This window comes from Anguilla anguilla, chromosome 10 (assembly GCF_013347855.1).
Source record: "Anguilla anguilla isolate fAngAng1 chromosome 10, fAngAng1.pri, whole genome shotgun sequence".
In the NCBI taxonomy this organism is placed as follows: domain Eukaryota; kingdom Metazoa; phylum Chordata; class Actinopteri; order Anguilliformes; family Anguillidae; genus Anguilla; species Anguilla anguilla.
The window spans coordinates 11079540-11096476 of record NC_049210.1 but is presented as its reverse complement, the minus strand read 5'-3'; the positions used below and the strand labels follow the sequence as shown (position 1 = coordinate 11096476).

The window sequence follows — 16937 nt, the reverse complement described above, 5'->3', positions numbered from 1 at the left end:
CAATGCATGTGGTTAATGGTTGCCATTTACCAATTTGCTAGATCACATTTAGTAATAAAAGTGTCATTGATTTGTTGTGATAAAAATGTGATTTATGTAAAAAAATAAAAATAAAAAATGCTGCACGGGATGGGGGGCATAAATCATGTTTATCTGTGAAAAATTTAAATGAAACAAGGTTCACGCCGTAGATTATTAATATTTGTTTTGAATGGATATTCTCAATCATTTTTCATATTATATTTATATTACTGCGTCCAAAGAGAAAAAAAGTCATAAAGCAAACAGATGATGAACGACAAATAGAAACACAAAGCCAGAACCAAATGTACTGTGGTTCAGCCAGTGGAAATGAAAAACATCTCTCAAAAGTGTCACCCCTCTTCTACTAAAAGTGTCAGATGGGTCAATCTGAACCAAAATGGACTCAAGGATTAAGATGAATAACATCCTTATAAATCATTCTTTTAAGAAAATGCAGTCATGCTTGGGATGCTATGCAAAATTATATTGTCAAATGTGAACTAACGTCATGATCCGAAGACAAGAGAATTTTCAGTGGATGAGAGAGACAAATTTTTCCCTGCGGAAGCATCAGTATCAGCATGTTTCACACGTTCAAAACTTTTATTTAGCTCGAGAGCCTTAGAAGCAAGTTTGTGAAAGACATTTTTGGAAACATTTAAGGACGGATTCACACTCCTAAAGCATATTTTCTTAGCATATAGGACCAGACACTTCTCTATGTTACATTCCCTGGTATCACTTCTGTGACTTCTGTTTTTATCTTTCCAAATCAGTCTTTCCTCTTGGGAGTCAGAAGAGGGCCCACACTGTAATAGGCTTTCTAGTAGATTTAAATGGCCTCGCCCAGATACATTCCTTGACTAGAATCCAGAGAAGAGTGTGTGCATACTGCCTTCGTTGCATCTTCAGGGGAACGCCGACCAAAAACTAATTAAACTCCCAACGCTCTGCACGATACAGATACAAGCCATTTATCAAAGCAGAAGTTGTCTGGTTGCAAATCCCTTGCACCGATTTGAAGCAAAATAAAATAGGTGATGGTCTCACTTAATTAATGAGACAAAGAAATAAAAAAAAATAAATAAAAAAACATTTGTCAGATCATTGTAGCCTAACTGTTACTGCTGCCAAATGTATAATAATATCCTCAAAACAGCTTCGGGAAACTACAGATTTGTTTAGTTTCTTAAATTTTTTATATATAGCAAAACAAAAACGGCTACATTTTATTTTAATTTCCAGGACACACTGAAATGACCCAAACTCTTCCGGGACTGACCTTCAGGAGTTGGAAAGTAGAAAGACCATGCGTTCAAGAGACGGCTTGTGCCAGACCATCACTGCCTTCTCTACACCATAAATCACTCGCATTATCACCTGCCTCGGGAACAGCGGTGAAAATGAGTGAGTTCACACATGCCACCAGGAGCAAATGCATCATGACTACCGCTTGCCATTGAGATCCCTTCCTTTTGCCAATCTCTGTGTGCCCATACATCTACCTAAAATGAAGAAAAAGGGAAAAGAGTGTTTTTGTGTGCAACGGGATCGTTTCTGGAGTTGACAGTTTAACAGACAGCAAGAACACCCAACAAGTAACTTCTCTCTCACCCCATGGTTTGATTTCATAGCTCTCACAGATTTTAAAGTTAGCATCAGCATAGAGAGCTCAGAGAGGTTTATCTGGGAGCACCAATTATCTCCCACATTTATTCCTAGCCTAGTGATATGTTCTCTTTCGTAAGCTGCAAGGGTACAATTTATATTAATTTCTTAAATGGAAAGCCTACTACTGCACAATTTCTGAAAAATAGATGCACATTTCCTGCCTACACACAAAGAGTGTCTGTGGAATATTTTTTTGAAAAAGACTCCAAAGGCTTAAATGGTCTTTGGAGTTGTAATTCCATGTCACAGAAAGCCATCGGTATCATCATGTGGAGTTAACTTGCTCGCAATTAAATCTGAACTCTTGACCAGATCTGTCCAAAGTATACTGAAACAGCAATGGTACTGTATATCAGAGAGTGACGAATAAAACCTATGAAACCTATTAACCTATTAAAAATCAGTTTGACACATTCAGAAAAACACTAGGCATATGTCTGCGAAAGGTCACTGGTCTCAGTCGGCCAGAATAATAGTAAGGTGCATGTTACAGTATCTCTCTCTCTACCCAGTCATTCAACTGCAGTTTTTAAGTTTCATCAGTTTATTATGAAACATTTCTTGGATGGACGGATGGTTAGCACATTTCATTTCAATGCTGAGCATGCACACTATATTTTTAATGAACTCACCAGTAGCAGAAAAAGGAAGGTCTACTGTACTATATATACATTTCACTCAACCTTTCCTGCATCTCCTCCAAGTTCACAAATTCTAAACAGCCGGAACATCCTTGTGCCCTTTATACGATTAATATTTATGAAAACCCATTTTATTTGATGAGTGCTTCATTTTTATGCATCAAAGACTACGAATCGTACCACACTTTTATATTTAATAAACAATATTTTTGACAGCTGCATTTGCAAATGCCATTTCAACCCAGATCAGAATTTCTGAAAGATGTGATTCAAAATACTAATTGAAAGATGACAAAAAAACAGTGCAAAAAAAATGACAGCTATTTTTAAAGATCTGTTTTTACAAGCAGTTTGTCTCACATGGAATGGCAGTGAAGCAAATATTAAAGAGAATTTTAAGTAATCATCCAGTCAATTAAAAGGCGCAAGGGGATACCTGCATTCTTTGTTAAGGATAACTTTATCCAGACTGTAGTCGCTATTAGCCATTAGTATCATGCTTTCCCCTGTGGCCATTTAACAAAATTTTTTTAAAAATGGAGGCAATCAAATTTTCAGAGAAAATACAAGGATTGTTTTGTCACTCGCTTCTGGCACCAGAACGCTACGAAAATAAAGTGAAATGAGGTAATGATACAAATGTACCTGTACTGTCTTTTGCATTACATAGTTCGTAAATACGTGCTATATTCCGTCAATTGATAAGTCGCCCACAAATTAAAAATATATAGGCCTAATAGCCACAGGACTCTCCCAGAGTGTAATATAAAATACCATGGAGGGCACTGAGGGTGAGGCGAAGCTGCTAATGTAATGTAATGTAATGCTTTTGCCCTAGCACGAGGCAAAGTGCCGTGGCAGACATGATTTTGCTATACTGCTTAAAAGTTTCCCTCAAAAAAATCCAACGATTTTCTTGTCATTGTCATTTTCACTGATACCAAACAGAAAGCTAAAGGTTGCGTGTGTTCACTTGACAATGCCTATCATTTTCTGGAATGCTGCGAATTATTAGTTTGGCATCCACTATTACATAGCCTAAGTTCTTATAACCCCAACGGACATTTAAATAACACACTGTTGTGTAATTATAATCATTTTTAAACAGACTGAGGGGGAACAGGGGGTTTTAAACCACACTCCATTTAAACAAATACCCACAGGACACCACTGAAAAATGTATTTATAGCACTGAACCCAGATAGCGAGTTGACAGACAGCCACAGTCTATCAATTCGGTTTATTACAGGTGGATCGGCTACAGACGCTCACGTAAAACAGCACCGCGGGACCTTTAAATCCGGCAAACGCGTGGTGTCGGACAGGAGGGATTCAAATGAAAATTCCACAGCTCTTTTCTGCTCATGGCGCAACTGAAAACAAGACTCGGCAGCTCCGCCCACTGACATCTCCCATCACCCCTAATTGGCTTCGCTCTCGTTCACCAAGGACACTCCGGATCGAGTTCTGCTTCCCTGACTGGAGCGGAGGACTTGCTTAGTCATAACCACGACTTGACTCCGATCCTTTCACCTCAAGTTGTCAGTAAAAGGCTTGGTGTTAATCTCTGTACACTGTTAGCCTTTAAAATAAAATTTCAAAAATACTATAGGGTTGTGTCTCGACTTAATGTGTTCCACATTGAGGAGTCATGTCTGAACACTACTGACTGTGGCCAGGAATCCAGCATAACTAGCCCCTTTGTTACCTGAGGAATGGGAGTTTTGGTAGGGAGAGCATGCCTCGCCTCAGTGATCAATAGCAGCTCCTCTGGTTGACATGATGCCTGCTGCTTTGCCTGAGGCGGCTGCATAAGATCTGCTTTCCTCCAATGCAATGGCTGCACGGTGAGCCGGTACGGGGAAGTGTGCCTGCGCTCCTGAGAGCAGATATTTCTGATGAGGTGCTAGCCCTCCTGACTGGCGACCGGGCTGAGGTGTCGAGTTCCTCTGAGACTTAACGGGGCTGCTGAGGTGATGGTTGTGGGCTTGCGGTGGAGGAAATGGTGGAAAAATGTTACTTTAAAAAAAAAGTTACATTTTGTCAGAAATTGTTTGGTACACACACACACACACACACACACACCGTTTAATCTGTCCTGCACATCTACGATTTCATGCCCAATTCTACCGTACACTCACACCTACACACAAACCGTTAAATGCATGCAGACGTATTCACGGATATATCTCACTCGCCTATACGTACGCAAATACACAAAGGAACACACGCATAGGCACTTTGTCACACGCGCACACGAGCCCTGCATCAGCAAACTATTTGTGCTTTGAGAGAAGAGCCACACTGTCAAAATGTTTCCGCAAGTCCTGAATACAGTATTCAATAGAAACAGCCCACACCAGCAGACTTGGGTATGAGAGAGTGAAATGTGCAGGAGGCAAAAAGAGTAGAACAACAAGAAGAGCCTCAGCGCAGACAGTCTCCCTGTGCTGTCTGATAGCAGATGAACGTCTTCAGGATGAGCAGAGGAAAACAGATTTCATTTGGGAAGCACAGCCATGCAGTATACTACCCATGCAACTGTTTGAAGAATTAAGAGTCTGGATAAAACTAAGAATGCGGGTAACAACAGAAAAACAAAAAATATTTTTGCAATGCGATGCAAATGATCCAAGTTGCTGAATGTGAGCGATTAATCTACCTCAAAAAAGTGTAGTACAAAAGAGTGCAGAACACCAATCATGAGAGCTTCCATGAACATGGTGCAATAAAGCAGTTATTTTTAATCTATAGGTACTGCTATATGCCACAATAGAAATCTATAATGTAATGAGGTGTAAAAACAATCTAAACAGCAAGGAACTAAACTTTCTGTTAGATGCTTTTAATGGTTTTATTTTAGCCCAGTGGAGATCAGTTAATTACTAAGCTGGTCAGGAAAAATTTAATTAAGAACTGGCAACCGTATACTTAAAGTGCTTGTAATCAGCTGCTGATTAATTTGTTCTTGAGGGACAGAAGATGGGCCCTCTCTGGGCTAATTCATTCTCAATGACATTTGTCCCAGTGTGGTTAAAGCTTTCAAAAAGAGGCAGTAGGACACAGAACCCTCAATCCTTCTACATAATATCAAATGCATATCCAGCTATTTCAAATGCCTGAATTAATCCCATTATCCTAATCAAAATTCACAAGAGGTTATTGTGCTCCATATTTACACGTTTTTGTTATACTGTGTGTGTGTGAGCGTTTCCTAACTGGTGAGTTTTACGTATTACCACCCGTTGGAGAGAGTGTTTGTGATGTGTTGACAATTGTTCACATACAGGTTCACAAGTCTTAACAGACTAATACACAGATTGTCTGCAGTTATCATAATTATCATAAGTATATGAAATTTCATATGCAGCAGACTACTGAAATATAAATATTTTCTTGTGCATTTTTCTTCAAGCTATTTTCTAAAGCTAAGTTCTCCAAAAAAAAACAAAAAAAAAAAGAAAGAATTGTCCACCCAGCTAAGAGATGACCACATTCTGCCTGCAATGATGCCACGAAGAGCACAGGACCATTTTGAACAGCATGTATGTGGGGAAAAAATCATGAAAAAATAAAGCAAGAGGGCTGTGTCGCTGGCATTTCCCTGTTATTCCAGCACTGTCATTTCTCAAAGTCACTAAAAACTGTTTTTGGCTGGAACATATAATAATACTCAACCCAAAGTTTATAAATACTTTATTTCACTGAAGGTACCTTGTTCATTATGATAAATGAAAGCCTGAGATGGACAATGTATTGCAGTGCTGCAAATAAGGGGATTGTACATAATAGGCAGATTGTGACTGGCTTGGTCCTGGATAGAGACGAGAAAAAAAATCAAGAATCAACAAGTCAAATATTTTAGAATAATTGAAGCTGACAAATCCTGTTCGCTGTGTTAACAGTGGGAAATATTCATGGCCATTGATTATCTCATTAGGGCTTCAGCAGTGCACTTCACAGAGCAGTTCCTCTTTAAACTATGCAGACATAACATCCGGCCGGTGGAAGGAGCGCATGGGCTTTTGGATGGTGTTTGCCCGCTTTTTAATGGGATAAAATCCCCCCGGAGCCCAGAGGAAAAAATGGCTCGGTTGCATAAAATGATCTCTCCTCCAGGCTGAGCTCTGATGGCTGTCAGTTTCATCAGCAGCCAATGGGGGTGAAGCGTTTGTGGATATCCTCCCCAGTCACACATAGAGGAGCACACACACGCACGCGTGCACACGCGCGTACAGCGCACAATGCATGTTCAAATGCCGAAAACCCCTCCGCAAAATCTTAATCGTTAGGAATATGGATCTGAAGGCCACTTATTGCTTTGAACGTGCTCAGGCAAAATGGCTAGTGGAGGCTGAAAATACTTATTTTTCCCCAATTTGCCCAAATGGGTAGATTCTCAGTACGCAATCAGAGCAAATCTCTCGCAATTAGCATTGTTGATTGGGACAGTCGATACTCCAGGCTGAGATGACCTCATGTAAACCGGGAATTGACTGCTGCTCACCCAATCAAAAGCCTTGGGGCTTAGGGTTGATTTAATATTACTGTAATGACACCTGGACTGTGACCTTGGAAAAAAAATAAAGACTTAGGAATCAATACGGCAAAAAAGACTGCATTTCGACAAATGCATTCATGTAGGCTACATTCCAAGAACCAGCAGGGATAAAACCACAGACCTACACAAGGCTGTTAAAAGGCTCTTCCTTTCATGCCAGTCACCCATACTCACACATATGAGCACAGACAAAAACACAAATACATAAATAAACACACACACGCACAAGCACATGCACACAAAAGAAAACACACACACACAATCATGAAAGCATGCATGCACACACACACACACGCAGGAACACAAACACACATACACACCCACTCATGCACACACACACCACGCAAGCACACAAAAACATATGAACACAAATGCACACATGCAAGAAAACACACACAAGCATGTGAGTGAACGCATGCATCCACACACACACACGTGAAAACAGACAAAAATACAAATACACACAGACAGGGGCGTAGCTGGGAATTCTGGGCACCCTGAAAGAACACTGCTCTGGGCCCAGCTTTTTTAATTAAACACATTTAATTATTTTTTTCTTAGCTGTGAGCTCCTAGAATCATCAACACTTTTCACCACACTGGCGACGGACGTGCACACAGACACACATACAAGCAACAAAACACACACAAACACGCGCGCACACACACACCATACACCGCATTAATCAGGCCTGCAGCTTTCACACGCTGTATATTTTCCATGCCCATTTACCATTTGGGTCACTGTTCCATATTCATGTTTTCGAGGTGAAAAATGCAGTGGTTTAATGCAGTCTGCCAACCTAAGAAATCCAGGCAAATAAAACATTGAGAATAAATGACTACATATCATTAAAATGATAGTTACGGAGCAGTCATTTTTGACTCACTTTGACAAAGCTGAGAGAGGCCTGAAATAAAATAAAAAAGTGGTGCAGTATAAAAAAAACAAAAAAAAAAAAAAAACATTTGTACATGCAGCAGAAGGTAGCACAGCCAGAGCACAGCATTCAGTACGTTCAATCTAAAATACATGGGCCTGCCAGCACTCAAACGTTCACAGGGAGAGTACAAGAACAGCTAAGCTGCTCCTATGTTTAGCTGCCTGTCATTTCTGTAGAAAAATGCAACTGTCAAAAAATACAAACAAAATACACGACAACATCCAGTACTTGTTATCATAAGGTTTATAGTTATAGATCACGTCTCCGCCTTGGGATGCCTAGAGAAAAATAATGAACCTGTTATTGTAATTTGATGAAATGACCTTGTTTACGCTGCACAGATATCACACTGAAGCCTGTGTAATTTATAATTAATCTGCTGGCTATCTCACTCCTACAAGAGGGGGCTTAGTGATTGGGAACGCACAAACAGCATGCGATCATCCAACGTCTGCACAGAATGCAGAAGCAAACAAGTTCAAGCAAGTTTTTTTAACGAGTGTGTGTCTGGACAGTGTGAAATCTGCCCCTTGCTGAGGAATCCACGGGCAATGCCAAAAACTGGCTTTCAATGGGCTCTAACTAAATCCCCGGGAATTATTGAAACTACCACACCTTAACCGATTTCCTTTCAAAGACATGCAGAGTAAGTGAGGAGATAAAACGGGTTAAGATCTTACCAGCGCCACCGCCCCTTCCTGTTAATGCCGCGGAAATCACGCCGCGCGCTAACCCATCGCGCGTCCGCACGACTCTCCAAGGAGAACTAAGTAAGGGCTTCATTTAGGCCGCGCAATTAGCGCGAGCTAATGTGAGACATCAGGGAAAGTGCTTTCACTTACGGAAGCCAACGCCGTGCCCCACGGTGTCAGAGAGCCACTGAGTGGCAGTCTGCTTCATGAAGCAGGTTTGCCATTTAATGGGTCAGGAAACGGTTCCAAAATATCTCCCATCTCACGCTTTGCTCTGTTGACCAGAGGTGTACGCAGAGCCGATTTTTGTTTTCTCCAAAGGCACCAGAGACTGAATCATTAAAAACGAGTTGCCTGGGTCTCTGGCACATGAGGACAGTGTTTTGTTTGACACGGACATGTTGACTGTATCCCTCGGGGTGGCCTGGTCGTCAGCGCAGGATAGGGACTGGTGATTGGCCGTTGGGTTGTAGCTGATTATTGCAAATGGCTGAGAAACCCTCAACAGCAGGGCTGGCCCACCACAGACCTCCAGACAGAGACAAATTAATATTTTACAGGCACCCCTCAGTTATATCTTATGATATAAATATGTTTTCACTTAGTCTTTATAGCCTTTATGTATGTCAATAAAGCCAGCACAGCCATATGTGCACAAAAATATATGTTGTACGACTGACATAGCTTCAATGTGCCGCAAGCCAAAAACATATCCTTAGCATATGGTCTGACCCAAACAGATCAGATGTCTATCACTTTCAAAGATGGAGGGGATTAAATCGCTCTCGGTACAGAGAGAACACCAGGGCTAAAAGCCAAAGTGAGATCATGTCCTGGAGCTGCGATGTGACATTTTCCGTGTCCTATATTCGGGGGACGGATGCTTGAACATCGTTAGAAACACGTGTAACGGGTTCCTCATCTGGAAACTCAAGGGCAGGATTAGGGTCAATTACAGTTGCGTAATTAGAGACAGTGTGAATGATCAATCACAGTTCAGCGGCACCTGCAACATTTTAATCAAGGACAGCGATTGCAGTGCTCGTATCGCATCTCCTCATTGCTTTTTAATGGAACTGCGATCATCTACTGCTAATTGTAATTGAGAGCAATATTGGTGTCACTGCAATCCAACCTTACAGGGCCCCTGTAATTGCAACATTTTAATTATAGAAGTTTGTGTGAAAAAGCCAAGCAGCAAGAAGTGAGTGCATAAACAAATCTGCGTATCAACAACAAGCAATGACGCATTGCCGCTTGCCAGATTGTTGCCCCTCAGTCCATTATTTTGCTGCCATAGGTTTGTTTTGATGCACTAATTATTCATTATCAAAAGGCCAGACACCGTCTATTTTGTATTCAGGTTATACACACAAACATCTCCAATCACACCTGAATTAGGAATTTCCCATTCATAAACCATGTACACGAAGCATGCTCATACGGTGTATAGTGTTGTTCAAATGCATACAGGAACTTAAAACATTCAAAAAAACACACTTAGAATACCCAAAACAAAACACTTATTTTCTGGAACATGCTTACAGATACTGGTTGATTAACCTACAGCACAATATAGAAAAGAACTGCAACTGAATTTCCTTCCCACCCCCCCTAATTCACTTGCCTGCGGTGTCTTAGTTAAATCAACATTTTTGCTTAACTTTGGCACATAAATAAATGCAAAAAACCACTTGCATTTTGACTTAAAGTTAAGGGCAGATATCGACTGAAACCAGGTCCAAGTCAGCGCCCATTTTCTCACACAACAAGCCCCACAGTGTGAAATTAGATAAGGAACTCAGTGGAGGAGAGAGGTGTATCTAACTGGTGACACCTGGTAGCCGATGGGTGATTGGTGTGTTGTCGGGAAGAATTAATGCTGGCAGGGTGCTATGTCTGGCTTAAGGTTGTGCCAACATTAAGGCCGAGCTTACATCCACAGCAAGCATGCCACTGGGCCCTGGGAATATATATTGCAACCGCCCTATTACTCCAAGAATCCGGGAGGGAAAGGACCAGCACACCGATTCCACAAAATGCACACAAGAGGCCAACGGTTTCTCCTATTGCACACTGCAATAGGCTAGCTAAGCTTCTGCAGATACTGTACCACCCCAGTGTGCTCTGTGGCTAGCAGACATTTTAACTGCCCAATCACCCAGGAGACTCCCTGTTGCACAAAAATATCTCGTGGGATACACTGGTCAAAATGTGACACCTCACCCGACTCCCTGCCACAGTTGCCATTTGTAAAATCTAGAATGAATGCTTTCATCTTAATTTAAAGATAATTCTTTCTCTATTTTAAATATTATCCAAATAACTGGATTGTCACACTTGACCTCTTCAATCTGAACTACATCAGCAATCAAATTTGAAAGATTTTTAAAATTGAAACATAATTAAAACTGAATCTTCGACGCTCAGTTGAACTTATCATGAATTTTACATGTACTAGAAGAAACCCGTTTTGGATTCATACCACACTAAAAAGATAAAAGTACACACTGCCCGAGGCAAATGGTTTCCATTTTTTAAAAGGGTATGTTTTTTCCAAGGGTATTTTGATGTTATAATCAACAGCTTTGAACAAGAAGTTGTCCTGAGGCAGGGTTATCTCGACCAAAAACATAGCAAAATGCAAGTATAACCTGACAAAGAAAAAACATCTCCGCAATCTACCATCCTGTGTCCAGGTAACAGTAATGGAATTAAATCAGCAGCATCATTGCAACACATCATCAACTGAATAAATATCAAAATGTCAACCAGACTGGGAGATAGCTCACAATAAGACCACTATAAAATAATACTAAATGTACCTTGCAGCATCAATGTTTTCAAAAATTCACACAGTAGCATGACGAAGAAAAAAATGGGGGTAAATACACTGGAAAAGTCAAGAATGCATAAAACATGACTTTATTTGCACACAGTGTAAAACAAAATAGGTGCCCAACTGCAGGACCATAAAAAACCCAAACACAAATGTTTCAGTTACAAGACTCATCAGTGCTGACATTGAGAAAATCTTTCCAAATTATATAAAGGACATCATTCAGCATTCTTAAATATATCCACGTTTGCACTTATGATTCTGCATGTGGCCAATGGCCACACACCCACACAACGTACATGCATACATACATTCATAATTAGGCATAGGCATGGATTTCATGTTATACTTAATTGGTTATGCATACTATAGTATGCATACACAGATTGTCAGTTCCCCCCTCCTCATACATACAATCATCACCCAATGGCCAATTAATTCCAATCAGTATTCGATTGGAGACGTAAGAGTGTCTGCTAAATGCCTGTAATGCAATGTAACTTAATGGAGAAAGTTACAAGAGATCATTTGTATATTTTGGACAGATTTTAATGGTCTAAGGACAGATGAAAGTCTTTGTTGGGTTTTTTCTCCCTTGCACTTGGTCGCATATTTTCCTTTTTCCTAAATAAAATATTTTTTTCCATTTCAATCTAGGCCGTACGGCTTTTCCAGTGGATTTATCCTGAGTGGTATTCAGAGAAAGAAATCTGGAATCCATCACACAGTGTTTACAGTGACTGACCTATTTCTCTGTAATGATCTCTATGTAGTATTATTCTAGGTAGTATTATTATGTAGTATGTGTTATTCAAGACAACAAGGCAAATAAAACCAGAAAATCGTACTCAAAATATTGGGCGCCAGGTTCTTTGGCTCACCGTCTTCATGTGAATGGTGGCTGCCTGTAATATGCTCGGTTGTGGGAAAACATCAATCCAAACTTGGCCAGATTCTCGGCGCTGTCTACGATGATGAACCGTATGCGTGGCGCGCGCTGCGAAAGGAGGCTCTCGTAATTGCCGGCTTAATTTGTAACTGCCATTTAAAGTGCTTTTTGAAGACCGCCAGGTTCCGCGCGCGGTTTGGGTAACAGATGAGGGCGGCCCCGCTTAAGGCAGAGCTTTGCATATCGTCAGCCGGATCGGGGAGATCAATCTGCCCGTGCGACGGGGTGGCCGCCGCCGCGCGGCGCGAGGTGCGCGGAGCCACTGAAATATCGATAATATCCGCGGCAGCCCCGGTCGCTAAAGTGATGCATGTGCCACGAAGCCCGCGCCCCTTCAGCACATACAAATGAGCGCGGAAGGCTAAGCGCGAAAGCCGAGAGTGGCCCTGAACCGCTTCCCTCCATCATCTGCATAGCTTCCTGTCTGCGGCTCCTTCCACTCTTCACGGGAAATAACAAAACGGTTTTAAAAAGGATCTCTGTAAAGAAACGGCTTCTGCAATTATTAGCTATTTTTTTAATTTTCAAAAGATGCCCAAAACTTGCCAAACTGAAACACAGGTCATGCAGCTATTTAAATGGAATAGCTCACTTTTTTTTATTTTTTTTTAACCCAGACGAACACATGCTATCAAAAGTAACTGAAGAACAGCCAACACAAAACACCAAAAAAAGAGAAAAAAAAAAAAACAGCTAACTTCAATTTTGTGCCTCTATGATGGCTCAGAATATCTTTTCAGTTCTATTTTAATTTAGTCTTTCAGGAGGCTGTAAGGATTTTCTCTTTTCAATTAAAACAAATAAAACACAGAATCCAGTGAAATTATTTTAGTTCCCCAGATAGAAAAGTACAAAGGCAGCACTAGGAGGAATTACGTCAACATTTGGACAATAGCAATTTAATTAAGATTGAATGGTAATTAAATGCCCGAATTACTTTTGATGTTTTAATGAATCTGCGAGAGTAAACACCAGGGGAAAATTCTGACTCCATCTGACTGAGCGAGATGTTTGCGGAGCGTGCTCTCTCCGTCGCTCCGCGGCGCATCCAGGGGGAGGTTGCGCTCGGTGACAAATGGCACCGGCGTCGGGGCGTTTGTTCGGCGGCCCATGCCGAATGAGTCCCTCTCTCAGGGGCCCGGCCTTGTCGCTGACCCGGGCGCGTGAAACATTCTGCGTGAGAGCTGCCCTCTTAAATCACCCCGGCGGATTCACCTTGGCGCTGCGGATGGGGCGCCTGCTTGGTATCCCTTTAAACGGAGCTTGCCCTTGCCCTCCTGGGTGTATGCCTCCCTGTTGCTCACTGTCACCCCACAGGGCAGACCACTGTCGAGGAGATTTTCTTACTGTCACACCTCTGGTACGTTTCCCACTAATCAGTTCTTTTTTAGTTTTTATTTTATTTATTTTTAAAAAACAGGAATATAAATTGCCAAAGTTCCCAAGTTAAAAGTGGGAAGAAACCACTGTTGAATAGTGACTGAAAAGAAGAGGAAACAATACTAAACTGGCTCTTACGAATGTAATTTTAATCTGTATAAAACAATGTCTGTCAGCTAAGTAATCTCAACAGAGGTAATCTTCATAAATGTGCTCAAAATATGTTCAGGTTTTATTATGCAGGAGATCAGCCAACAGAAATTGAAATCAGGTGAGGCATCGCAGAATGGCTATTACTTGAGATGAAAATGAGGGAGGAAAGATGACACTAACCCCAAGAACCCATCCCCACCACCCCCCACCCCCCCACCACCACCCCCAAGATGATGCTACCATTGTTCCTTTGTCAAACTCTGATTGGCTTATTCCTTATATCTCCCATGGTTCCTGTAAAGCCACTGCGCAACATATTTCCCATTTAATAACATACTGTATGTGCCAAAGACCAATTAAATTTAACTTTTTCACGATCAGACCATGAAAAAGGCACATATCTGTGTTCATGTCAGGCTCCAACACTGATTAGTATAATGTGGTATCATTAAAAATATAAGTTACTGCCAAGTGAGTTTACAACACAGTAGACAATACAAAAGAAGCCAATTAAGATTCAGTGCTGAGGATTCATAATTAACAGTAAATAGCTACATTAACAAGGTCACGAAGACCAAGGAACTGCCATGGGACTTGATGTTATTAGGAGGCCAAAGGCAGGAGAATGTTATAAACAGATTGGGAAAGCTTTGACCCTTCCTAGAAGCAATTGAAGTCCATTGTACCAAAATGGAAAAAATATGGCACGGACACTACCAAGATCAGGCCATCCTACCAAACTGAACAACAGGACACGAAGGGCAATGGACAGAGAAGAGAACAAGAGGCCAGCTACAACACTGGCAGATTGCCCCCTGCTGGCTGACCAACACCACTCCCAGCACCTCCTCAGTTTTCCCAGGAGGTCTCCCCTCCATGTACTAACAAAACCCACTTGCTTAGCTTCAGCTGCTGGCTATTTCTGCAGCACTTGTTATATTTGGCCTCTCTGGGAGAGTGGCTAGATAAGGGGCCTCCAATCTCATCAGCAAAGGGCTGATGTGGGTGCAGGTTTTTTGTTTTAGCACTCAGACACCTGATTCTACTTATCAGGAGGACACAGATGTGACACCCCTGGGCTAGACGGACTACCACGTCTGAGAAACGCCAACATTATGTCTTGCCTGGTGTTTGCCAGACAAAGTTCCTCCGATCAGGTACGGCGGTGGCAGCATCCTGCCATGCTATCATGCTATGAGGTTGCTTTTCAACAGGAGCGGATGGGAAGCTTGTTACCATTAAGGGCCAAATACAAAGTCCTTGAGGTGAACTTGTTTATTTATTTTTTCTACCCTATTCATTCCTTTTGTGCAAAGCATATGCATATTAGTATAAACCATCTTTATGGTAACTTTCATTTTCAAAAAGTTCCAAAATACAAGATTATATTGTTACGTACTGCTAAAATCCCTGCCGATATATCATGCATACATTGGTAACAGATATAGCCAGAATTCTAAGCATTTGTCTGACAAACTGAAATCCTTCTAGATAAATTAGCTGACAAAAAAATAATAAATCCTAGTGTAAAGTCAGATATGTGTCAGGCAGAATTTTTTGAGGGGGGACTGACATCTATTTTTGTTACCAAATTACTGTAAGAAGGAAGATACATATCTCACAAAATATGATACTTACCCTATGCAGTACATAAGGATCTTATTAGCGTTTTGCTGTTTAAGTTTTGTCATCAGCAAACTAGAACAAATGTGCAAAATACTTCAGAAATCTGGTCCTTTGAAAAGTATATAAATAAATAATCCATTTATCACAAAAAATAAAACAGGCAGTCCCAAAAGCTTGCAGTGGGAAAAAAAAGTTTAATTTCATCTAGGCTATTTCATCGCTTTTGATCCATTGATTCACATTCTGAAAATGTTCAGCAAAAGGAAAATTAATTGTTGGATAGTTAATCTAATGAATTAAATTTAAGCAATTAGAGCAGTGATCACTTAAAAACGAATGTTTCAGCTTCCAATGTTTACATTGCACTGTCTGTCCCTAATTATGACTGAAGCCTACCTGTATGATCATTCTGGCTGTGGGGTCTCACCCTGGTCTTACCTTGAGAGCTTTCTGCCCAAGACTCAGCAAAAGTGCGGCTGCAGCAGGTGTTCGTGCGCCATCAACCGAGGAAGGTCCTTTGAACAGACTTGACATTTTCTGTCGTTGTATTTCTGCAAATGTGAATACACATTTGAGCAGGCCAGGAAATACGCACGGTAATGCAGATTCTGGCTAGCCAGCTAGCTGGCTGGCTGTGTGTGAAATTAAAAATATCTGTTCAGCTTGCATAACACAAATGCGAGTGCACTGCAGCCTACATAATCAGTTGGCTAAACAGCAACATGAAATAGCAACACGAAATACACCATTACAAAACAAAAAAGTGAGTACAGCCAGTGACCTACAATTACCAGTTTGCTAACTAACAACATGAAAACACACAAGCTAGCAACTGGCTTTCCTCGAAGGAGCCTAAACTTTGCAAGGATTTCTTAGTTTTTAGTAATAGTAATTTAGTAATATTCACAATCCGTGTGAAGACGTTTCAAACAAGCTTTGCTGCCTTACCATATTCAGTTCAGTCTTCTCGTCATTAGCCTACTTTCAAAAGCCAGGTCGTTTGGTAGACAGTACCGTTACAAATGCCCTATACTGAACTGAAGACGCTTCTGGCCCTAAACACTTTGCGAGAAGAAGCAGGGTTGCCGAAGTGCAGAGGACTTTAATGACGCGTATTTTAAAAAATAAAATAATAATCCTTTTGTATTTGGATTTTGTCGTTTGCAGCACAGTATTTCACCAAATAAAATTAAATAAATAAATAAATAAATAGTAATCGTATTCTTCCCATGGTATATCAGGACTTCCGTGAGAATTTTTATTTAATACGAGGTATACAGGGTTAGTAGGCTAAGCCTATTAGATAGCAGGGCAACTGGCTGGGTTATTGTCAACTATCCAGCTTTTGGCTGAAATCCATAACTCCACAAATTGTTTTCAGAAACTGTGACTTATAATATTTATGCACCACATCATGAACATGCTGTCTCTTTAAACAGAATACAATAACATTTGATT

The 16937-nt window shown here is 40.9% G+C and overlaps 1 long non-coding RNA gene across 6 annotated transcripts in view; it reads right to left on the bottom strand.

The window, feature by feature from the left end:
* Positions 1 to 16565, bottom strand: part of LOC118206451 — a 191401-nt gene extending 174836 nt beyond the window's left edge. For 5 of the 6 annotated variants that reach the window (XR_004761198.1, XR_004761197.1, XR_004761199.1 and 2 more), the window contains exons 1-2: positions 16428 to 16564; positions 15918 to 16030 (exon numbers count right to left, since the gene is read on the bottom strand). This is a non-coding gene — a long non-coding RNA (uncharacterized LOC118206451). Of the gene's footprint in view, positions 1 to 15917; positions 16031 to 16427 lie in introns of all 6 variants that reach the window. The other variant, XR_004761196.1, reaches the window with a different exon arrangement.
* Positions 16566 to 16937: the final 372 nt, after the last annotated feature.